The sequence below is a fragment of the Hyla sarda genome, chromosome 3, assembly GCF_029499605.1.
Source record: "Hyla sarda isolate aHylSar1 chromosome 3, aHylSar1.hap1, whole genome shotgun sequence".
Lineage (NCBI taxonomy): Eukaryota > Metazoa > Chordata > Amphibia > Anura > Hylidae > Hyla > Hyla sarda.
In genome coordinates this window covers 297,341,241-297,360,359 of record NC_079191.1, presented here as the reverse complement: position 1 = coordinate 297,360,359, position 19,119 = coordinate 297,341,241, and the positions used below count along the sequence as shown (strand labels likewise).

General features: G+C 44.3%; 1 protein-coding gene across 4 annotated transcripts in view; it reads left to right on the top strand.

Moving 5' to 3' along the window:
- TSNAX (translin associated factor X) overlaps window positions 1-19,119 on the top strand; it is a 278,657-nt gene that overhangs the window by 204,380 nt on the left and 55,158 nt on the right. Inside the window, exon 6 of one of the 4 annotated variants that reach the window (XR_008891422.1) lies at window positions 7,708-7,833. The exons of the other annotated variants lie outside the window; for them this stretch is intronic. The gene's annotated coding sequence lies outside the window, so the exon portion shown is untranslated. The remainder of the gene's footprint in view (window positions 1-7,707; window positions 7,834-19,119) is intronic. 4 annotated transcript variants of the gene reach the window in all.

The following is a 19,119-nucleotide window of genomic DNA, read 5'->3' as shown; positions in this document are numbered from 1 at the left end:
AAGTAATTTACAAATCTGTTTAACTTTCTGGAGCCAGTTGATATATAAAAATACGTTTTTTCCTGGATAACCCCTTTAACATGTATTGCTTGGAAGAAAGAAGAGACAGAGGTGATATGATAGAGGCTTTTAAATACATATAGGGAATGAACACAGTAAAGAAGGAGAGCATATTTAAAAGAAGAAAACTACCACAAGAGGAAATAGTTTTAAATTAGAGGGGCAAAGGTTTAAAAGTAATATCAGGAAGTATTATTTTACTGAGAGAGTAGTGGATGCATGGAATAGCCTTCCTGCAGAAGTGGCCGATGCAAATACAGTGAAGGAGTTTAAACATGCATGGGAAAAGCATAAGGTTATCCTTCATATAAGATAGGGCCAGGGAGTATTGATGGGATTCAGGTTATTTGGCAGACTGGATGGGCCAAATGGTTCTTATCTGCCGACACATTCTTTGTTTCGATGTTTCTTTCTACAACTTATTTGAGGGTTCAAAAAATGTAGCCCTATCTAATTCAGATGTCTGAAGATTTCGTGTTTGGTATTGTTTCTCAAAAAATTGTTCTGCAAGTGTCTTAGTGTCTCTTTCATACTGTTCTGAGATAGTAAATTAAGCGTAAATATTATGCAGAATTGTCTAAGATTCCTCTTCAGAATACCTCTTACCGCTTGGCAGAAGATCCGCCAAAGCGAAGCAGGATCAATCTGAGAATGATGCACCGAAGAGTAGTAGGAGTAAAACAAACTCAGCCGGATTCTTCAATCTCCATGCTTCCGTGAGACCGCCAGGAGGTGAGCAAAGAAGAGCCAGGGTCTACAGCACAGGATTAGAAACCACAATTAAGTCACCTATAAAAAGAACATGGTCAGAAGGAAAGGATACCAACTTTTCAGTAATCACGTTAAGCACATCGACCTGAAAGGGAGGAGGGACATACATGGACACCAACATGAAACTAAGACAGAAGGGAACAATCTACCAGAGTGGTCACACTCAACCTGGGACACCACCAGACGGAGTGCTTTAGAGCAAATGTAGAGTAGGAAGAGTGGTGACCCCTCGCTATCCATGCCCTTTTACTGACCAACACCTTCTGGTTAGTTATTTTTCTGAGAAATTGAATACATGCATGAAGGTAGAGGCCACTAGGCGTTACACCTCAGGAATCAAAAAATTACACCTAAGTGTAACTGAAAGGTGCACTTTAACCCCTTAAGGACCAGGCCATTTTACACCTTAAGGACCAGAGCGTTTTTTGCAAATCTGACCACTGTCACTTTAAACATTAATAACTCTGGAATGCTTTTACTGATCATTCTGATTCTGAGATTGTTTTTTCGTGACATATTCTACTTTAACATAGTGGTAAAATTTTATGGTAACTTGCATCCTTTCTTGGTGAAAAATCCCAAAATTTGATGAAAAAATTTAAAATTTAGCATTTTTCTAACTTTGACACTCTCTTCTTGTAAGGAAAATGGATATTGAAAAAAAAATTTTTTTTAATTCACATATACAATATGTCTACTTTATGATTGCATCATAAAATTTACGTGGTTTTACTTTTGGAAGACACCAGAGGGCTTCAAAGTTCAGCAGCAATTTTCCAAATTTTCACAAAATTTTCAAACTCAATATTTTTCAGGGACCAGTTCAGTTTTGAAGTGGATTTGAAGGGTCTTCATATTAGAAATACCCCATAAATGACCCCATTATAAAAACTACACCCCCAAAGTATTCAAAATGACATTCAGTAAGTGTGTTAACCCTTTAGGTGTTTCACAGGAATAGCAGCAAAGTGAAGGAGAAAATTCAAAATCTTCATTTTTTACACTCGCATGTTCTTGTAGACCCAATTTTTGCATTTTTGCAAGGGGTAAAAGGAGAACATTTTTACTTGAGTTTGTAGCCCAATTTCTCTTGAGTAAGCACATACCTCATATGTCTATGTAAAGTGTTCGGCGGGCGCAGTAGAGGGCTCAGAAGCGAAGGAGCGACAAGGGGATTTTGGAGAGTACGTTTTTCTGAAATGGTTTTTGGGGGGCATAATGCATTTAGGAAGCCCCTATGGTGCCAGAACAGCTAAAGCCCCCCACATGCCATACCATTTTGGAAACTAGACCCCTTGAGGAACGTAACAAGGAATTAAGTGAGCCTTAATTCCCCACAGGGGTTTCACGACTTTTGCAAATGTAAAAAAAAAAAATATATATCTAAAATCCTTGTTTTCCCAAAAATGTTACATTTTTAAAAAGGGTAATAGCAGAAAATACCCCCCAAAATTTGAAGCCCAATTTCTGCCGATTCAGAAAACACCCCATATGGGGGTGAAAAGTGCTCTGCTGGTGCACTACAGGTCTCAGAAGAGGAGTTACAAATTTTGCTCTGGGGGCATGCCGCATTTAGGAAGCCCCTATGGTGCCAGGACAGCAAAAAAAAACACATGGCGTACCATTTTGGAAACAAGACCCCTTGGGGAACGTAACAAGGGGTAAAGTGAACCTTAATACCGCACAGGGGTTTCACGACTTTGGCGTATGTAAAAAAAAAAATAATACATTTTACCTAAAATGCTTGGTTTCCCAAAAATGTTACATTTTTACAAAGGGTTAAAGCAGAATATACCCCCCAAAATTTGAAGCCCAATTTCTCCCGATTCAGAAAACACCCCATATGGGGGTGAAAAGTGCTCTGCTGGCGCACTACAGGTCTCAGAAGAGGAGTTACAAATTTTGCTCTGGGGGCATGCCGCATTTAGGAAGCCCCTATGGTGCCAGAACAGTAGAAAAAAAAAACACATGGCATTACATTTTGGAAACTAGACCCCTCTGGGAACGTAACAGTGTTACAGTGAGTACTTACACCTCACAGGTTTTTTGAACAGTGGGCCGTAAAAGTGAAAAATTAGATTTTTATTTTTTTTTGCACTATATTGATAGTGTTACCCCAAATGTTTCATTTTCACATTGGGTAATAGGGCAAAAGGCCCCCAAAATTTGGAGAACAATTTTGCCTGAGAAAAAGAATACCCCATATGTGGATTTAAATTGCTCTGTGGATGCACTACAATGCTCAGATTAGAAGGAGTGAAAATCATGTGCATTTATAAAGCCCCCATTGTGCAATAACAGCCCAAAAAAAAAAACACGTGACACCATTTTAGAAACTACACCCCTCAATGAACGTAACAAGGGGTACAGTGGGAAATAACACCTCACAGGTTTTTTGAAAAGTGGGCCATAAATTGAAAAATTAGATTTTTTTACAGTAAAATGCTGGGGTTACCCAATTTTTTACATTTTCACAAGGAGTAATATGAGAAATTGGGTTACCAATTTTGGAGGGCTTTTCCCCCTGACTATAAAAATACTTCCACATATGGGGTAACATGCTGGGCGGGCGCACAACAAGGCTCAGTAGTCATAGAGGTCACTTTGTATTTGTGGCCTTTGGCATATCAGTAGCTGACGGTTACATACATTCCGAGGAAAATACAAAAATGAAACACCCACATGTGACACCATTACAGAAAGTACCCACCCTAAGGAATGGGTATAGGGGTAAAGAGGACATTTTTAATGCACAGGTGTTTCCTAAATTTATTTTCCAGGAATGGATGAAGGGTAGCTTTTGAAAATTGCAATTTTCAACCTATGCTCTGCTTCATTTTTCTGGAAACAACTAACATGTGACTCCGAATTGTCGCCTGGAAATACGACAGAGCTCAGCGAGAACTCTTCGCATTTGAGGCAGATGTTTGTTACGGACCTAACAGTTATACATTCAGAGGAAATTACAAGAAAGGAACACCCATATGTGAGATTATTACAAACAGTACACCCCCTAGGGAAGTTGTATAGGGTGAAGTGGAGATTTGGAACAGACGGGTGTTCCCTTCATTTATTTTCCAGGAATGGATGAAGAGTACTATGGGGGGGAAGAAAATTGCAATTTTAGTACTGATATGCCAATTATTTTCCTAGAATGATGACCCAGAATACAGCCAAAAGTAAAAAGGATGCCCGTCCCAAACCCTATACTCTGAATCATCATTCTGGAAAGGGGATGTGTGGGGCCGTCCCTATTCTTTTACCTCAAATGCGCAACCCGCTCAGGTGGGGAGAGAGCGTTGCGCATTTGAGGCAACTGAAAACCTCCAATGCTGTTGACTCTGTGTCCCATGACCCAATTTTTGGGGGGACAAAGATATTATGAGGGGCATTGGGAAAGAGGTTTTGGGTTTGATTTTTTTGGGGGTAGGGTATTTTGGTATAAAATTTGGAAGACAATGAACCCTGGACTGTTACATTGGAGCCGAATTCTGGGGAATGAAATTTAGGGCAAAGGATGGAAAATTTAGTACTCCATGGAAGTGTGATACTCCCTGAAGCAGCCTATGCAGAGGCCCGGATGATCGGGCAAATGCCACACTGAATGGTGGTGTCCCTCCGTCTCCCCTTCCTGTGACGCACTCTGCATCTTTTCTGGGTTCGTCCCGACGTTCCAGTGTTGGGGATCACACCTGGAAAGTGTTGGCCGGGGACGATCCGGGGACCTAAAGTTCCAGAGGTGCTCTGACCCGCTCTTTGGCGGTCACCAAAGATGAGGGCCTTTAGAACTACCTCTTTGAACTCCAGGTATGTCTCTGTGTTGCCAGCGTTCTGGTACAGTATAAAAGAGTTGTACATGGCAACCTGTACCATGTAGACCGCAACCTTTTTATACCATACGCGTGTTTTCCGCATGGCGTTATATGGTTTGAGGACTTGATCAGAAAGATCAACTCCCCCCCCCCCCCCCATATACCGATTGTAGTCCAAAATACAATCGGGCTTGAGGACCGGTCCCGCGGTACCTCGCACAGGGACAGGGGTGCTGCCATTCCCATGAATTGTGGTGAGCATAAGGACATCCCTCTTGTCCTTATACCGGACCCACAACAGGTTCTCAAGGGAAAAGGCACGGGACTCACCCCTGGGGATAGGAGCATGTAGGGAATGATGGAGCGGAAGGCCTCTTTGATTCTTCCGGACTGTTCCACAAGCGACCGTGGATCTGGCGGCGAGGGATGAATAGAGAGGGATACTAGTATAAAAGTTATCCACGTAAAGGGGGTAACCTTTATCTAGCAATGGGTGCAAAAGGCCCCAAACGATTTTCCCGCTAACACCCAGAGTGGGGGTACATTCTGGGGGTTCAAAACGGGAATCTCGTCCCTCATACACTATAAACTTGCAAATGTACCCGGAGGTACTCTCGCAAAGTTGATACATCTTCACGCCATACCGCGCTCGCTTGGTCGGGATGTATTGCCCGAAGCTGAGTCTCCCCTTGAAGCTGATGAGCGACTCAACAATAGAGACCTCCCGCCCCGGGACATAGGCCTCCCAAAATCTGGCCCCGAAGTGATTGATGACCGGCCTGATTTTATACAGGCGGTCATACGCGGGATCAGTTCGGGGGGGACATGCCGCATTATCAGCATAATGCAAACATCTCCGAATGGCCTCGAACCGGGAACGTGTCATGGCCATACTGTAGAGGGGTGTCTGGTAAAAGACGTCCCCACTCCAATATTGCCTGACACTGGGTTTTTTAACTATACCCATATGCAGCACGAGGCCCCAAAAGGTCCTCATTTCGGCTGCATAGACTGGAGTCCAGCCGCCGGGTCTAGCTAAAAGTGAGCCCGGGTTAGCGGCGACGAACTGTTGGGCATACAGATAACCATCAAATTAACAAAGTCGTCACTGAAAAATTCTCAAGTTCTCCGATACGAAGTACCAGTGACCTTGGCAGGGGGGCTTCACTAGTATGAGCGCCAGGGGGACTAATACTAGCATGGGGCACAGGGTCAAGGGCAGAGGAGGTTTGTGGCACCGCAATGCGGCGAGTTCGCCGCCTTGGTGGCTCATCATCTGAACTAGATGATAAGGAGGACGATGAAATAAGGAAGGTGGGGTCTTCATCGTCCTCTGAGATGCTTTCAGAGTCGGAGGCAATTATGTCATATGCCTCCTTCGCCGAAAACACACTGCGGGCCATTTCCCTACTCTAATGGGGATACGGGTATGTGTGTGTGTGTGTGGGGGGGGGGGGGGGAAACATTATTGGTGTGTGTTGCGTGTGGTGTGGTGCGATACTACCTCCCTAACTCAACCTAACCTAACTAAACTAACCCGCCCTAACAGAAAAAATATATAAAATAAAAAGGGGACTTAACTAAATCTGTGGCATTTTTGACTATTTTTTTAAAGATAGGTTGCAAACATATAAAATATATTTATAAATATAAAAACATTTCCAAAACTACTCCTAAAATATTTACAAAAAAAATTCTTGCATTTTTTCCAAAAGAATTCTCTAATATTCCCAAAAAATTTTATATGTGTAAAATTACATTGATATCGTGCAAAACTGGAGACTTATAGTAGTGAAATTCTGTCTCATGAATCCTAAAATGTTGGGGTCGGGCAGGGGGTCCCGATCAAGGACATATCGGAGTGCTTATTTACAGCCTAACGCCGATGGGTCATCGAAAGGGACTTCCGCTTAGTCGAGGAACCCGAAGACTTCTATTTCGCTATGGAGTCCCTTTGGTGCTAGAGAGTCAAATTTGAATATCTTTCTAGATTCCAATCTAGACATTGGGCAAAATGTCTAGATTGGAATCTAGAAAGATATTCGAATTTGACTCTCTAGCACCGAAGGGACTCAATAGCGAATTATAAGTATTCGGGTTCCTCGACTAAGCGGAGGTCCCTTTCGATGACCCATCGGCGTCAGGCTGTAAATCAGCACTCCGATGTGTCCTTGATCGGGACCCCCTGCCCGACCCCAACATTTTAGGATTGATGAGTTAAAATTTCACTACTATACGTCTCCAGTTTCGCACGATATTCATGTAATTTTGCACATATAAAAATGTTTGGGAATATTTTTGAGAATACTTTTCAAAAAATTTCAAGAATTTTTTTGGAAAATATTTTAGGAGTATTTTTGGAAATATTTTTATATTTATAAATATATTTTATATGTTTGTAACCTATTTTAACTAAATCTGTGGCATTTTTGACATATTTTGATACACCACCATATACATTATATACATAATCAAATATAGACACTGACAAATATTTCTATATATGTATGGCTACACACAATTCAGCAATTCCTATATTTAAGCATCTGTATAAACACCTTATTTTCATTTTATTTTTTTTTGTATTTTAATGCATATACAACATAATTCCATTTCATTGGTGTTCATCAAATTTTATAGTATATGCTAGTCTATTTATATTTCAAAAGTTTCGCTCTATACTTGTTTTTATCACCAAAAATTGAAGCTTTAGCTAACTTACATAAAGAGTACTTTATTTGCATGTTTTACTTTTCTCTTATCCCATTTTCTCTAATTGAATGTGACGCCCCCCCTCACCTATTAGGGGAGGAGCTATGTGTATATATATATATAACCTTCAAAAATGTCTCTAACCATTACATGTTGAGCTGCTGAAGAAAGGTCCTATGGAGGACCTGAAACGCATCCAGCCGTAAACTATTTATCCTAAGTGTCATCCACCAAAATCCCACGAGAATACAGCGATACACAAAGACCCACGGCTCCTGCTAATCATCACAGGACATAACGTGCCACCCACACCAGGAGAACATTGCTGGCTTTCCATTTTCCTTGCTTGCAGGAGAACTGCTGCAGTACCCTCAGATCGAGCCCACCGCTGCCGCTGAACTGAGACGGCCAAGTCTCTAACAGCGCACCCTCTGCCCTGGGATTGTGACCGGCTGACGATCAGGACAACACAATAGAGGTACCAACTAAAAATGATTTATCATGTTAGAAGCGCTTCCACTATACACCATCTGCGCTGCATACCTGTGAGACAGCCGTGTCTCTAGCAGCGCAGTTACTTCTTGGGAAACCGGGACCCGTCCGGCGACCAACCCAGCATACAACAAAGGTTGCAACTTTTACCATATTGCATTTCAAATACTGTAACGAGTAGCAACCAAAAATAATTACCGCCGCTGCACATTTTTTTAGACCGCCAAGTCTCTAGTAGCAAGTCTCTAGTAGCGCGTGGTGCAGAGAACTAGAATCACAGCCTCATATAAGGATTCAAATTGTTTCATCTGTTGCCCAGTTACTATTGTATCAATCGCTGTATCCATTAGAGACCATATCTACTGACACCATAATTGAAGTTAAATCATGTGGATTTATTGCCGCAACTGAGATATTTATTCACATTATCTACCTGCATTATTTCTACAGACTCTGTGGACACTTAGCGAATAATTTTAAAGTTTTTTCATTTTATGTATTTTTAGTTTTAAATAATTATTTGCCATATTTTATGCTTTGAATATTTTATGTATAGACTATTTAATATATCAGTGTATTTCTGCTGACCCACAGGGGCCCTGTGGGTCAAAAGACACAAATATTACAAAGATCTTATCATCAATAAATTAATTTGTATCTAATATTCATGACTCTGAGACCCAATTTTTCTATATATTGTATAATTTTTGGCACCTTGGTTACAGGTGTTATTTGGGCAGCTTGAGTCACAGGTTGTCTGGGAGATAAGAGCCTCTCTAATATTTCTTCTAGAAGTGAAAATAAGTGAGGAACTCTATATTTCAGATCCTAATATTGAAACTCAACAGAAATGGTTACTAGCCAGGGACAGACTGACCGGCCGGTCCGATCGGACGTTGGCCGAGGGCCCGGCCGGTTAAAGGGCCCGCCGATACTGAGTATCCAGGACACTTATCCCGGACCTCCAGCAGAAATAGTAACATACATACAGGAGAAGGCACACCCTCTGTGTGAGCCGCATTTTCAACTACACAGAGGATACATGACCTAAGCCCCCGCTGCGCAGTGCACTGTGGAGGAAGGAAGACATGGGCCCTGCTGCGCTCTGGAGAAGAAGATTGCTGCGTGGGACATCAGGTGAGCATCATTTTTTTTTTTTTCAATCTGGGATTGTGGGAGGGGGGGGACCCTGCTGCTTACACCTACTGTGGGGGGACCTTGCTGCTTACACCTACTCTGGGGGGACCCTGCTGCCTTCACGTAATGTGGGGGGACCCTGCTGCCTACACCTACTGTGTGAGGACCCTGCTGCCTATACCTACTGTGGGGGGGTGATCCTTCTGCCTACACCTACTGTGGGGGAGTAACCCTGGTGCCTACACATACTGTAGGGGGGATACTCCGCTGCCTACACCTACTGTGGGGGGGGATACTCCGCTGCCTACACCTACTGTGGGGGGGATACTCCGCTGCCTACACCTACTGTGGGAGGGGACCCTGCTGCATACACCTACTGTGGGGGGGACCCCGCTGCCTACACCTACTGTGGGGGGGATCCTGCTCCCTACGCCTACTGTGGGGGGGACCCAGCTGCCTACACCTACTGAGGGGGGGGGGGACCCCACGGGCTACACCTACTGTGGGGGAAACCTGCGGCCTAAACCTACTGTGGGGGAACTCTGCTGCCTACAACTACTGTGTGGGAACTCTGCTGCCTACACTTAATGTGAGGGACTATCTACTATCTTCCTGCCTAGCTAATATGGCAACAAACTACCAAACTAATAGGGCTACTTACTACCTGCATAGGGGTATTCATACCGGGGCAGCTATCTGGGGGATTTACCCACAGGGGGCATAACTACCTACCTGGGGGACATTAACTACCTGGGGGCATGATCTACTAGGGACCACTACCTCCTGGGGACATTACCTACCTGTAACTTCCGTAAGCAACACCTTATTTTCTGTCCGCTAACACTAAATATTCTGATAATGCTTCTCCCTAGAATAGATTCTGGATCCGCCACTGGGTGGAGGGGGGTGATGGCTACATACTTGACTAACTACCTGGCTACTTAACTTTCTACCTGGATGCCTAACTACTTATATATCTGGCTATCTAACTACCTACATACCTGGCTGCGTAACTACCTACCTGCCTACCTACATACATACCTGGCTACCTAACTATGTACATTTCTGGCCTTCATACATGGCTGCCTAAGTACCTAGCTAGTCACCTACTTACATATCTGGCTTTCACAAGGCCAAACGTTTTCTCTAAGTCTTCACAAGGTTTTCGCTCACTGTTGCTGGTATTTTGTCCAATTCCTCCATGCAGATCTCCTCTAGAGCAGTGATGTTTTGGGGCTGTCGCTGTGCAACGCAGACTTTCAACTCCCTCCAAAGGTTTTCTATGGGGTTGAGATCTGGTGACTGGCTAGGCCACTCCAGAACCTTGAAATGCTTCTTAGGAAGCCACTCCTTTGTGCTCGGGCAGTGTTTTTGGGATCATTGTCATGCTGAAAGACCCAGCCACTTTTCATCTTCAATGCCCTTGCTGATGGAAGGAGGTTTTCACTAAAAATCTCACGATACATGGCCCCATTCATTTTTTTCCTTTATACAGAACAGTTGATCTGGTCCCTTGGCAGAAAAACAGCCACAAAGCATGATGTTTCCACCCCCGTGCTTCACTTTGTGTTCTTTGGATGCAACTCAGCATTCTTTCTCGTCCAAACATGACGAGTTGAGTTTTTACCAAGAATTCCTACTTTGGTTTTGTCTAACCATATGACATTCTCCCAATTCTCTTCTGGATCATCCAAATGCTCTCTAGCAAACTTCAGATGGGCCCGGACATGTACTGGCTTAAGCGGGGGGACATGTCTGGCACTGCATGATTTGAGTCCCTGGCGGCGTAGTGTGTTACTGACGGTTGCTTTTGTTACTTTGGTCCCAGCTCTCTGCAGGGCATTCACTAGGTGAAAATCTCGCGCGAAAATTGACTTGATATTGTGTACCAGCAGCCACACTGAGTGTGTATATTACAGGGTCAGGACATTGGCGAGGGGGGGTTCATGGCCCCTCTCCCATGTTGGGTCATGCTTTGTTAAGCTTTTTAATTGGTTTTAGCCTTTTATGTGTATTTGTACTCTATTTGGTAAATAATAAAGATTATTGATTATATTATATTATATTTATGTGGTGTGCACTCTATACAGTATTTCTTTTTCTTTGGTGTTATGTAGGTAGGTCTTCATTATACTGAGTAGTAGCACCCACCGTGTATTTGACTTGTGGTGAGCCCCCCATTCTTTTATAACAGTAGTTAAACCTAGCATTGGTCACTTTTCATCATTCTGAAGGAGTCGCAGTGCCATCTACAAAGGGTATTTTTCCAAACTTCTCTGCAATGTGATTTTATGGATTTTTTTTTCTCATTATGTCTCTCATAGTTGGTGTACCTATGATGAAAATTACAGGCCTCTCTCATCTTAAGTGGGAGAACTTGCACAATTGGTGGCTAACTAAATACTGTCTTGCCCCACTGTACCTGCCCTTTTACTGTGCAGTACACCAAGGAGGGCATTATTACAGTTTGTGGGCCTATAGATGGGAAAATTGTGTAGAGGAGGGGAGTGCACTGGAAAAAAGCAAAGTCTAACATGTTCGTCCTTCAGATGAGATTGACATGGCGGTCTGATCCAGACAGAGAAGAAAAGGAAAGAGGATGCCGCTATTCAGAAAATACATACTTGTGAGTCCCTTTATGTAACGGTAAAAACTTCTATAGTGTACACATCCTGTATACAGCTGATATCTAGCGCCATATGGTCCATTATATAATCACTTATAGGGTATACAAATCCTGTGTACAGCTGGTCCTGTATATAATCACTTATATAGTATACATACCCTGTATAGTATACTGGTCTGTGTATAGTGGTTTTGTTTAGTACATTATGGTGGTATTATCGAGTTATTCTTTGGTGGTATATATTTGCTCATTGTATACTAGTATTATTGGTCATGTAAAATTATTTTACCTACATTAAAGTGTTTCTAATATATAACATTTCGTTTATTTTGTGTGTTGGGGTGGTGGAGGGATTTGGGTGCAATAGGGGCAGAAGTGTGACCAGTGGCGGAGCATCGCACGAGGCCCTTACTTATTTCAAAAACAGGAAAAATGAGAAAGGAGAGAAAGTGGGACATCTACTGTCAGTGATAAGTAGAGCTCAAAAGAAGTAAATCTTATTGGGTCCCTTAAGGTACATTAGCTAATTCATCTGAAAGGATAATGGAAATAATTAGGAATTTCTATAGTGATTCATATAGTTCACAGGAAGGACAAGGGGAGGTTAAACCTTAGCATTTTTTTAACCCCTTAAGGACAAGGCCCATTTTGGCCTTAAGGACCAGAGCGTCTTTTGCACATCTGACCACTGTCACTTTAAGCATTAATAAGGCTGCATTCACATCACGTTTTGTACATACGGGTGCCGGGATGGCAGGTGGAGGGGCAAACCGGGCGCTCCCGTACCCCAGCCGTATCAGCCCGTGACTCCATTTACTTAATGATCCGACCGGAGTCAAATGGTGACTCTGGTCGGCTCAGTTTTGACCCGTATGCGGTTTCCTAACCGGACCTAAAACCGTAGTATGCTACGGTTTTAGGTCTGGTCCAAAACCGCATACGGGTAAAAACTGAGCCGTATACGGTTTCCTGACCGGACCTAAAACCATAGTATACTACGGTTTTAGGTCCGGTCCAAAACCGCATACAGGTCAAATCTGAGCCGACCGGAGTCACCGTTTGACTCCAGTCGGATCATTAAAGGGGTACTCCGCCCCTAGACATCTTATCCCCTATACAAAAATTTTCCACGAACATAAAGTAGAATATGTCACGAAAAAAATCTCGGAATCAGAATGAAAGATAAAAGCATCCCAGAGTTAGGCTGCATTCACACCACGTTTTGTACATACGGGTGCCAGATCCGGCGGGGGGAGGGGCAAACTGGGCGCTCCTGTACCCCAGCCAGATCAGCCAGTGACTCCATTTACTTTTAAGGGGTACTCCGCCCCTAGACATCTTATCCCCTATTCAAAGGATAGGGGATAAGATGTCAGATTGCCGCGGTCCCGCTGCTGGGGATCCCCGGGATCCCCGCAGTGGCACTGCGCTAAAATTACTGCACAGAGCGAGTTCGCTCTGCACGTAATGACGCGCAATACAGGGGCCGGAGCATCGTTACGTCACGGCTCCGCCCCTCGTGACGTCACGGCCCGCCCCTTTCAATACAAGTCTATGGGAGGGGGCGCGGCGGTCGTCACGCCCCATGCCATAGACTTGCATTAAGGGGATGGGCCGTGATGTCATGAGGGGCGGAGCCATGATTTCACGAGGGGCGGAGCCATGACATCACGCGGCTCCGTCCCCTGTATCACCCGTCATTACGCACAGAGCTTTTTGCTGTAATGATAGCGCAGTGCCGCAGCGGGGATCCCAGGGCTCTTCAGCAGCGGCACCGCGGTGATCTGACATCTTATCCCCTATCCTTTGAATAGGGGATAAGATGTCTAGGGGCGGAGTACCCCTTTAAAGTAAATGGAGTCACGGGCTGATCTGGCTGGGGTACAGGAGCGCCCAGTTTGCCCCTCCCCCCCCGCCGGATCTGGCACCCGTATGTACAAAACGTGGTGTGAATGCAGCCTAACTCTGGGATGCTTTTATCTTTCATTCTGATTCCGAGATTTTTTTCGTGACATATTCTACTTTATGTTCGTGGAAAATTTTGGTCGATACTTGCATAATTTCTTGGTGAAAAATTCCAAAATTTGATGAAAAAAAATTGAAAATTTAGCCATTTTTTGAGCTTCCAAATAAATTATTAATTGATTCACATATACAGGGTGGGCCATTTATATGGATACACCTTAATAAAAGGGGAATGGTTGGTGATATTAACTTCCTGTTTGTGGCATGTTAGTATATTTGAGGGGGGAAACTTTTCAAGATGGGTGGTGACCATGGCGGCCATTTTGAAGTTGGCCATTTTGAATCTAACTTTTGTTTTTTTTCAACAGGAAGAGGGTCATGTGACAACAAAACACTGGTGTGCTTTGTTTTAACGTAACTTTATTCTTTCATGAGTTAGTTACAAATTTCTCTTTGTTTACAGCCATTGACATGTTGTCGAGGTTAACATGTGAGGAGCGGATAGAAATTGTGTTGATGTCTGGTGAACCCAGTAACCAGGTCATTGCAGCAGATTTCAATGCTAGACACCCTACGAGACCACCCATCTCCTATGCTACAGTTAGCAAACTGCTTTCTAAGTTTTGTTAAACTGGTTTAATGTTGGATTTGCCAAAATGTGGACGCATGAAATCTGTCATTAATGAAGAAACATCAGTGGCTGTCCTAGCTTCATTCAGCAAGAGCCCACAGCATAGCACTCGCCGCATGTCACTGGAGAGTGGCATTAGTCGAACATCCCTTCGGCGGATATTAGCTACTCACAAATGGCACCCTTACAAACTCCAGCTACTGCAGCATCTCAACGAGGATGATCCAGATCGGCGCACTGAATTTGAAGAATGGGCAAAACAAAAATTGGAACAGGACCCTCAGTTTACGCAGAAGATTTTGTTCAGTGATGAGGCAAACTTTTGTGAATGGTGAAGTTAACAAACAAAACCACCGTTATTGGTCTGACACTAACCCACATTGGATAGATCCCTCCAAGACTGTTGAAACACAAAAATTGATAGTATGGTGTGGTATATGGGGTACAAAGATAGTGGGGCCATTCTTCATCAATGGAAACCTCAAGGCCACTGGATATGCAAAATTGCTACATGATGATGTGTTTCCCTCTTAATGCACTCAAGCTGGCAATTTCCCTGAGTTTTTCCAGCAAGATGGTGCACCACCACATTATGGGTGTCAGGTCCGAGCATTCCTAGATGAACAGTTTCCTGGAAAGTGGATTGGCCGATCTGACCCCCTTAGACTTTTATCTTTGGGGTCATCTGAAGGCAATTGTCTATGCTGTGAAGAAATGAGATGTGCAGCACCTGAAACTACGGATACTGGAAGCCTGTGCTAGCATTTCTCCTGCGGTGTTGCTGTCAGTGTGTGAAGAGTGGAAGAAGAGGGTTGCATTGACAATCCAACACAATGGGCAGCACATTGAACACATTTTATAAGTGGTTAGAAACTTGTAAATAACTCATGAAAGAATAAAGTTACATTAAAACCAAGCACATCATTGTTTCCTTGTGAAATTCCCAATAAGTTTGATGTGTCACATGACCCTCTTCCTATTGAAAAAACAAAAGTTGGATTCAAAATGGCCAAATTCAAAATGGCTGCCATGGTCACCACCCATCTTGAAAAGTTTCCCCCCTCACATATACTAATGTACCACAAACAAGAAGTTAATATCACTAACCATTCCCATTTTATTAAGGTATATCCATATAAATGGCCCACCCTGTACAATGTCTACTTTATGTTTGCATCATTAAGTTGACATGTTTTTGGAAGACATCAGAGGGCTTCAAAGTTCAGCAGCAATTTTCCAATTTTTCACAACATTTCCTAAATCGGAATTTTTCAGGGACCAGTTCAGTTTTGAAGTGGATTTGAAGGGACTTCATATTAGAAATACCCCACAAATGACCCTATTATAAAAACTGCACCCCCCCAAAGTATTCAAAATGACATTCAGTAAGTGTGTTAACCCTTTAGGTGTTTCACAGGAATAGCAGAAAAGTGAAGGAGAAAATTCTAAATCTGCATTTTTTACACTCGCATGTTCTTCTAGACCCAGTTTTTGAATCTTTACAAGGGGTAATAGGTGAAAAAGCCCCCCAAAATTTGTAACCCAATTTCTCTCGAGTAAGGAAATACCACATATGTGTATGTCAAATGCTCGGCAGGCGCAGTAGAGGGCTCAGAAGGGAAGGAGCAACAATGGGATTTTTGAGAGTGAATTTTGCTGAAATGGTTTTTGGGGGGCATGTCATATTTAGGAAGCCCCTATGGTGCCAGAACAGCAGAATACCCCCCACATTTTGGAAACTACACCCCTCAAGGTACATAACAAGGGGTCCAGTGAGCCTTTACACCCCACAGGTGTTTGACGGCTTTTCGTTAAAGTCAGATGTGTAAATGAAAAAAAAAGAAATTTACCATTTTTACAAAGGGTAATGGGAGAAAATGCCCCCCAAAATTTGTTACCCCATTTCTTCTGAGTATGGTATTACCCCATATGTGGATGTAAAGTGCTCTGCTGATGCACTACAATGCTCAGAAGAGGAGGAGCGCCATTGAGCTTTTGGAAAGTGAATTTGTTTTGAATGGAAGTCGGGGGCCATGTGCGTTTACAAAGCCCGCCGTGGTGCCAGAACACTGGACCCCCCTACATGTGTCCCCATTTTGGAAACTACACCCCTCACAGAATTTAATAATGGATGCAGTGAGTATTTACACCCCACTGGCGTTTGACAGATCTTTGGAACAGTTGGCTGTGCAAATGAAAAATTTTATTTTTAATTTTCACGGACCACTGTTCCAAAAATCTGTCAGACACCTGTGGTGAGTAAATGCTCACTGTACCCCTTATTACATTACATGAGTGGTGTAGTTTCCAAAATGGGGTCTCATTTTGGAGGTCTTTTTTTTCCTTTTACCGCTTGTGAAAATAAGAGTATGGGGCAATACCGGCATGTTACTGTAACAACTTTTCCTATTCATAAGCGGTAAAAGGAGAAAAAGCCCCCAAAATTTGTAGTGCAATTTCTCCCGAGTACGGAAATACCCCATATGTGGCCCTAAACTGTTTCCTTGAAATATGACAGGGCTCTGAAGTGAGAGAGCGCCATGTGCATTTGAGGACTAAATTAGGGCTTGCATAGGGGTGGACATCGGGGTAATCCAGCTGTTGCTAAACTCCCAGCATGCCTGGACAGTCAGTGGCTGTCCAGAAATACTGTGAGTTGTTGTTTTGCAACAGCTGGAGGCTAAATTTTGGAAACACTGCCGTATGATACGTTTTTCATTTTTATTGGGGGGGGGGGACAGTGTAAGGGGGTGTATATAGTGTTTTACTCTTTATTTTGTGTTGGAGTAGTGTAGTGTTTTTAGGGTACAGTCCCACTGGCAGGCCTTTACGGTGAGTTTCCCGCTAGGAGTTTGCGCTGCGGCGAAAAATTTGCCGCAGCTCAAACTTAAAGCAGGAAACTCACTGTAACGCCTGTGTGAATGTACCCTCTACATTCACATGGGGGGGGGAGCAAACCTCCAGCTGTTCCAAAACTACAACTCCCAGCATGTACTGACAGACCGTCAATGCTGGGAGTTGTACTTTTGCAACAGCTGGAGGCACACTAGTTGGAAAACCTTCAGTTAGGTTCTGTTACCCAGCTTAGTATTTTCCAACCTGTGTGCCTCCAGCTGTTGCAAAACTACAACTCCCAGCAAGTACTGAACGCCGAAGGGCATGCTGGGAGATGTAGTTATGCAACAGCTGGAGGTATGCAACTACAACTCCAAGCATGCCGAAACAGCTGTTTGGGCATGCTGGGATTTGCTGTTTTGCAACATCTGGAGGGCCACAGTTTAGAGACCACTGCACAGTGATCTCCAAACTGTGGCCCCACAGATGTTGCAAAACTACAAATCCCAGCATGCCCAAACAGCTTTCTGGGCATGCTAGGAGTTGTAGTTTTGCAACATCTGGAGGGCTACAGTTAAGAGACCACTGTATAGTGGTCTTAAACTGTAGCCCTCCAGATGTTGCAATTCACCGGCTTCCGTAGGAGCCGCATCACCGTCCTCTTCTGCTGCCGATAATCGCTGCCAGTGCGTAAGTGGACTTCGGCGCCTTCCCTCGTCTGTTTCCCTGTTCTGTCCAGCCTACAGTGGGTGGGCAGAACGGGGAAACCGAAAGTTAAATCCCCCCCCCCGATTTGCTATTGGTCGTCGCTTCTAGACGACCAATATCAGGGATAGGAGGGGTGGCAACCGCGATTCCCCCTTATTTTCCGGGTCACCAGAGATCCGGAATCGTGGCAAATCGCAGGTGTGAATTCACTGGCGATTTGCGGTGATCGCCGACATGGCATTTGCATGGGGTGCCTGCTGATAGCCCGGAAAATAGGGATGATCGGAGATGTCAAAGACATCCCCGATCATCCTGAAGAATAGGAGCGAGGTGGCAGGGGTGCCACCTCCTCCTGTCCCCTGCCATTGATCAGTTAGGACTAACCGACCAATGGCAGTTGAGGGTGGCGGGGTTGAAATCCTCGCTCTGCCCGCCCCTGTATTTCAGGCAGAGCGTGGGGGGGGGGGGGGAAGATGGCGGCGGATACCGGAGTGTATGAGGAGGCCAAGGGATCGGCGATCGTGGCAGGACCAGCGTCAGGCAGCGGCGGGATCTGCAGCAGTAAGCAGGCGGCTGTGGAGAGGCGGCAGCAGTGGAGATCAGTGATAAGTGATCTTCACTGCTGCCTTCTACGAGTTGCCAAACTGCAACTCCCAGCATGCCCAGACAGCCAAAGGCTGTCTGGGCATGCCGGGAGTTGTAGTTTTGCAACATCTGGAGGGCCACAGTTTGGAGACCACTAAACAATGGTGCCCAATCTATAGCCCTACAGATGTTGCAAAACTGTAACTCCCAGCATGCCCGGACAGTCCAGGCATGCTGGGAGTTCAGATGTTGCAGAACTACAACTCCCAGGATGCCTGGACATTCTCAGCATGCTGGAAGTTGTAGTTTATTAACATCTGGAAGAGCATAGTTTGGAGACCACTATACAGTGGTGCCCAAACTGTAGCGCTCCAGATGTTGCAAAACTGCAACTCCAAGCATGCCCAGGCATGCTGAGAGTTGTAGTTCGGCAATATGTGGCCCTTCAGATGTTGCCGAACTACAACTCCCAGCATGCCTGGACAGTCTGAACATGCTTGGAGTTGTAGTTTTTGCAACATCTGGCGGCCTACAGTTTGAACACCACAACACAGTGGTCTCCAAACTGTTCTCCTCCAGTTGCACAACTACAATTCCCAACATGCCCTACGGCTGTCTGGGCATGCTGGGAGCTGTAGTTTTGCAACAACTGGAGGCACACTGGTTGGGAAACATTGTCTGTTTCCATAACTTAGTGTTTCCCAACCCATGTGCCTCCAGCTGTTGCAAAACTGTATCTCCCAGCATGCACTGACAGACCATGCATGCTGAGAGTTGTAGTTTTG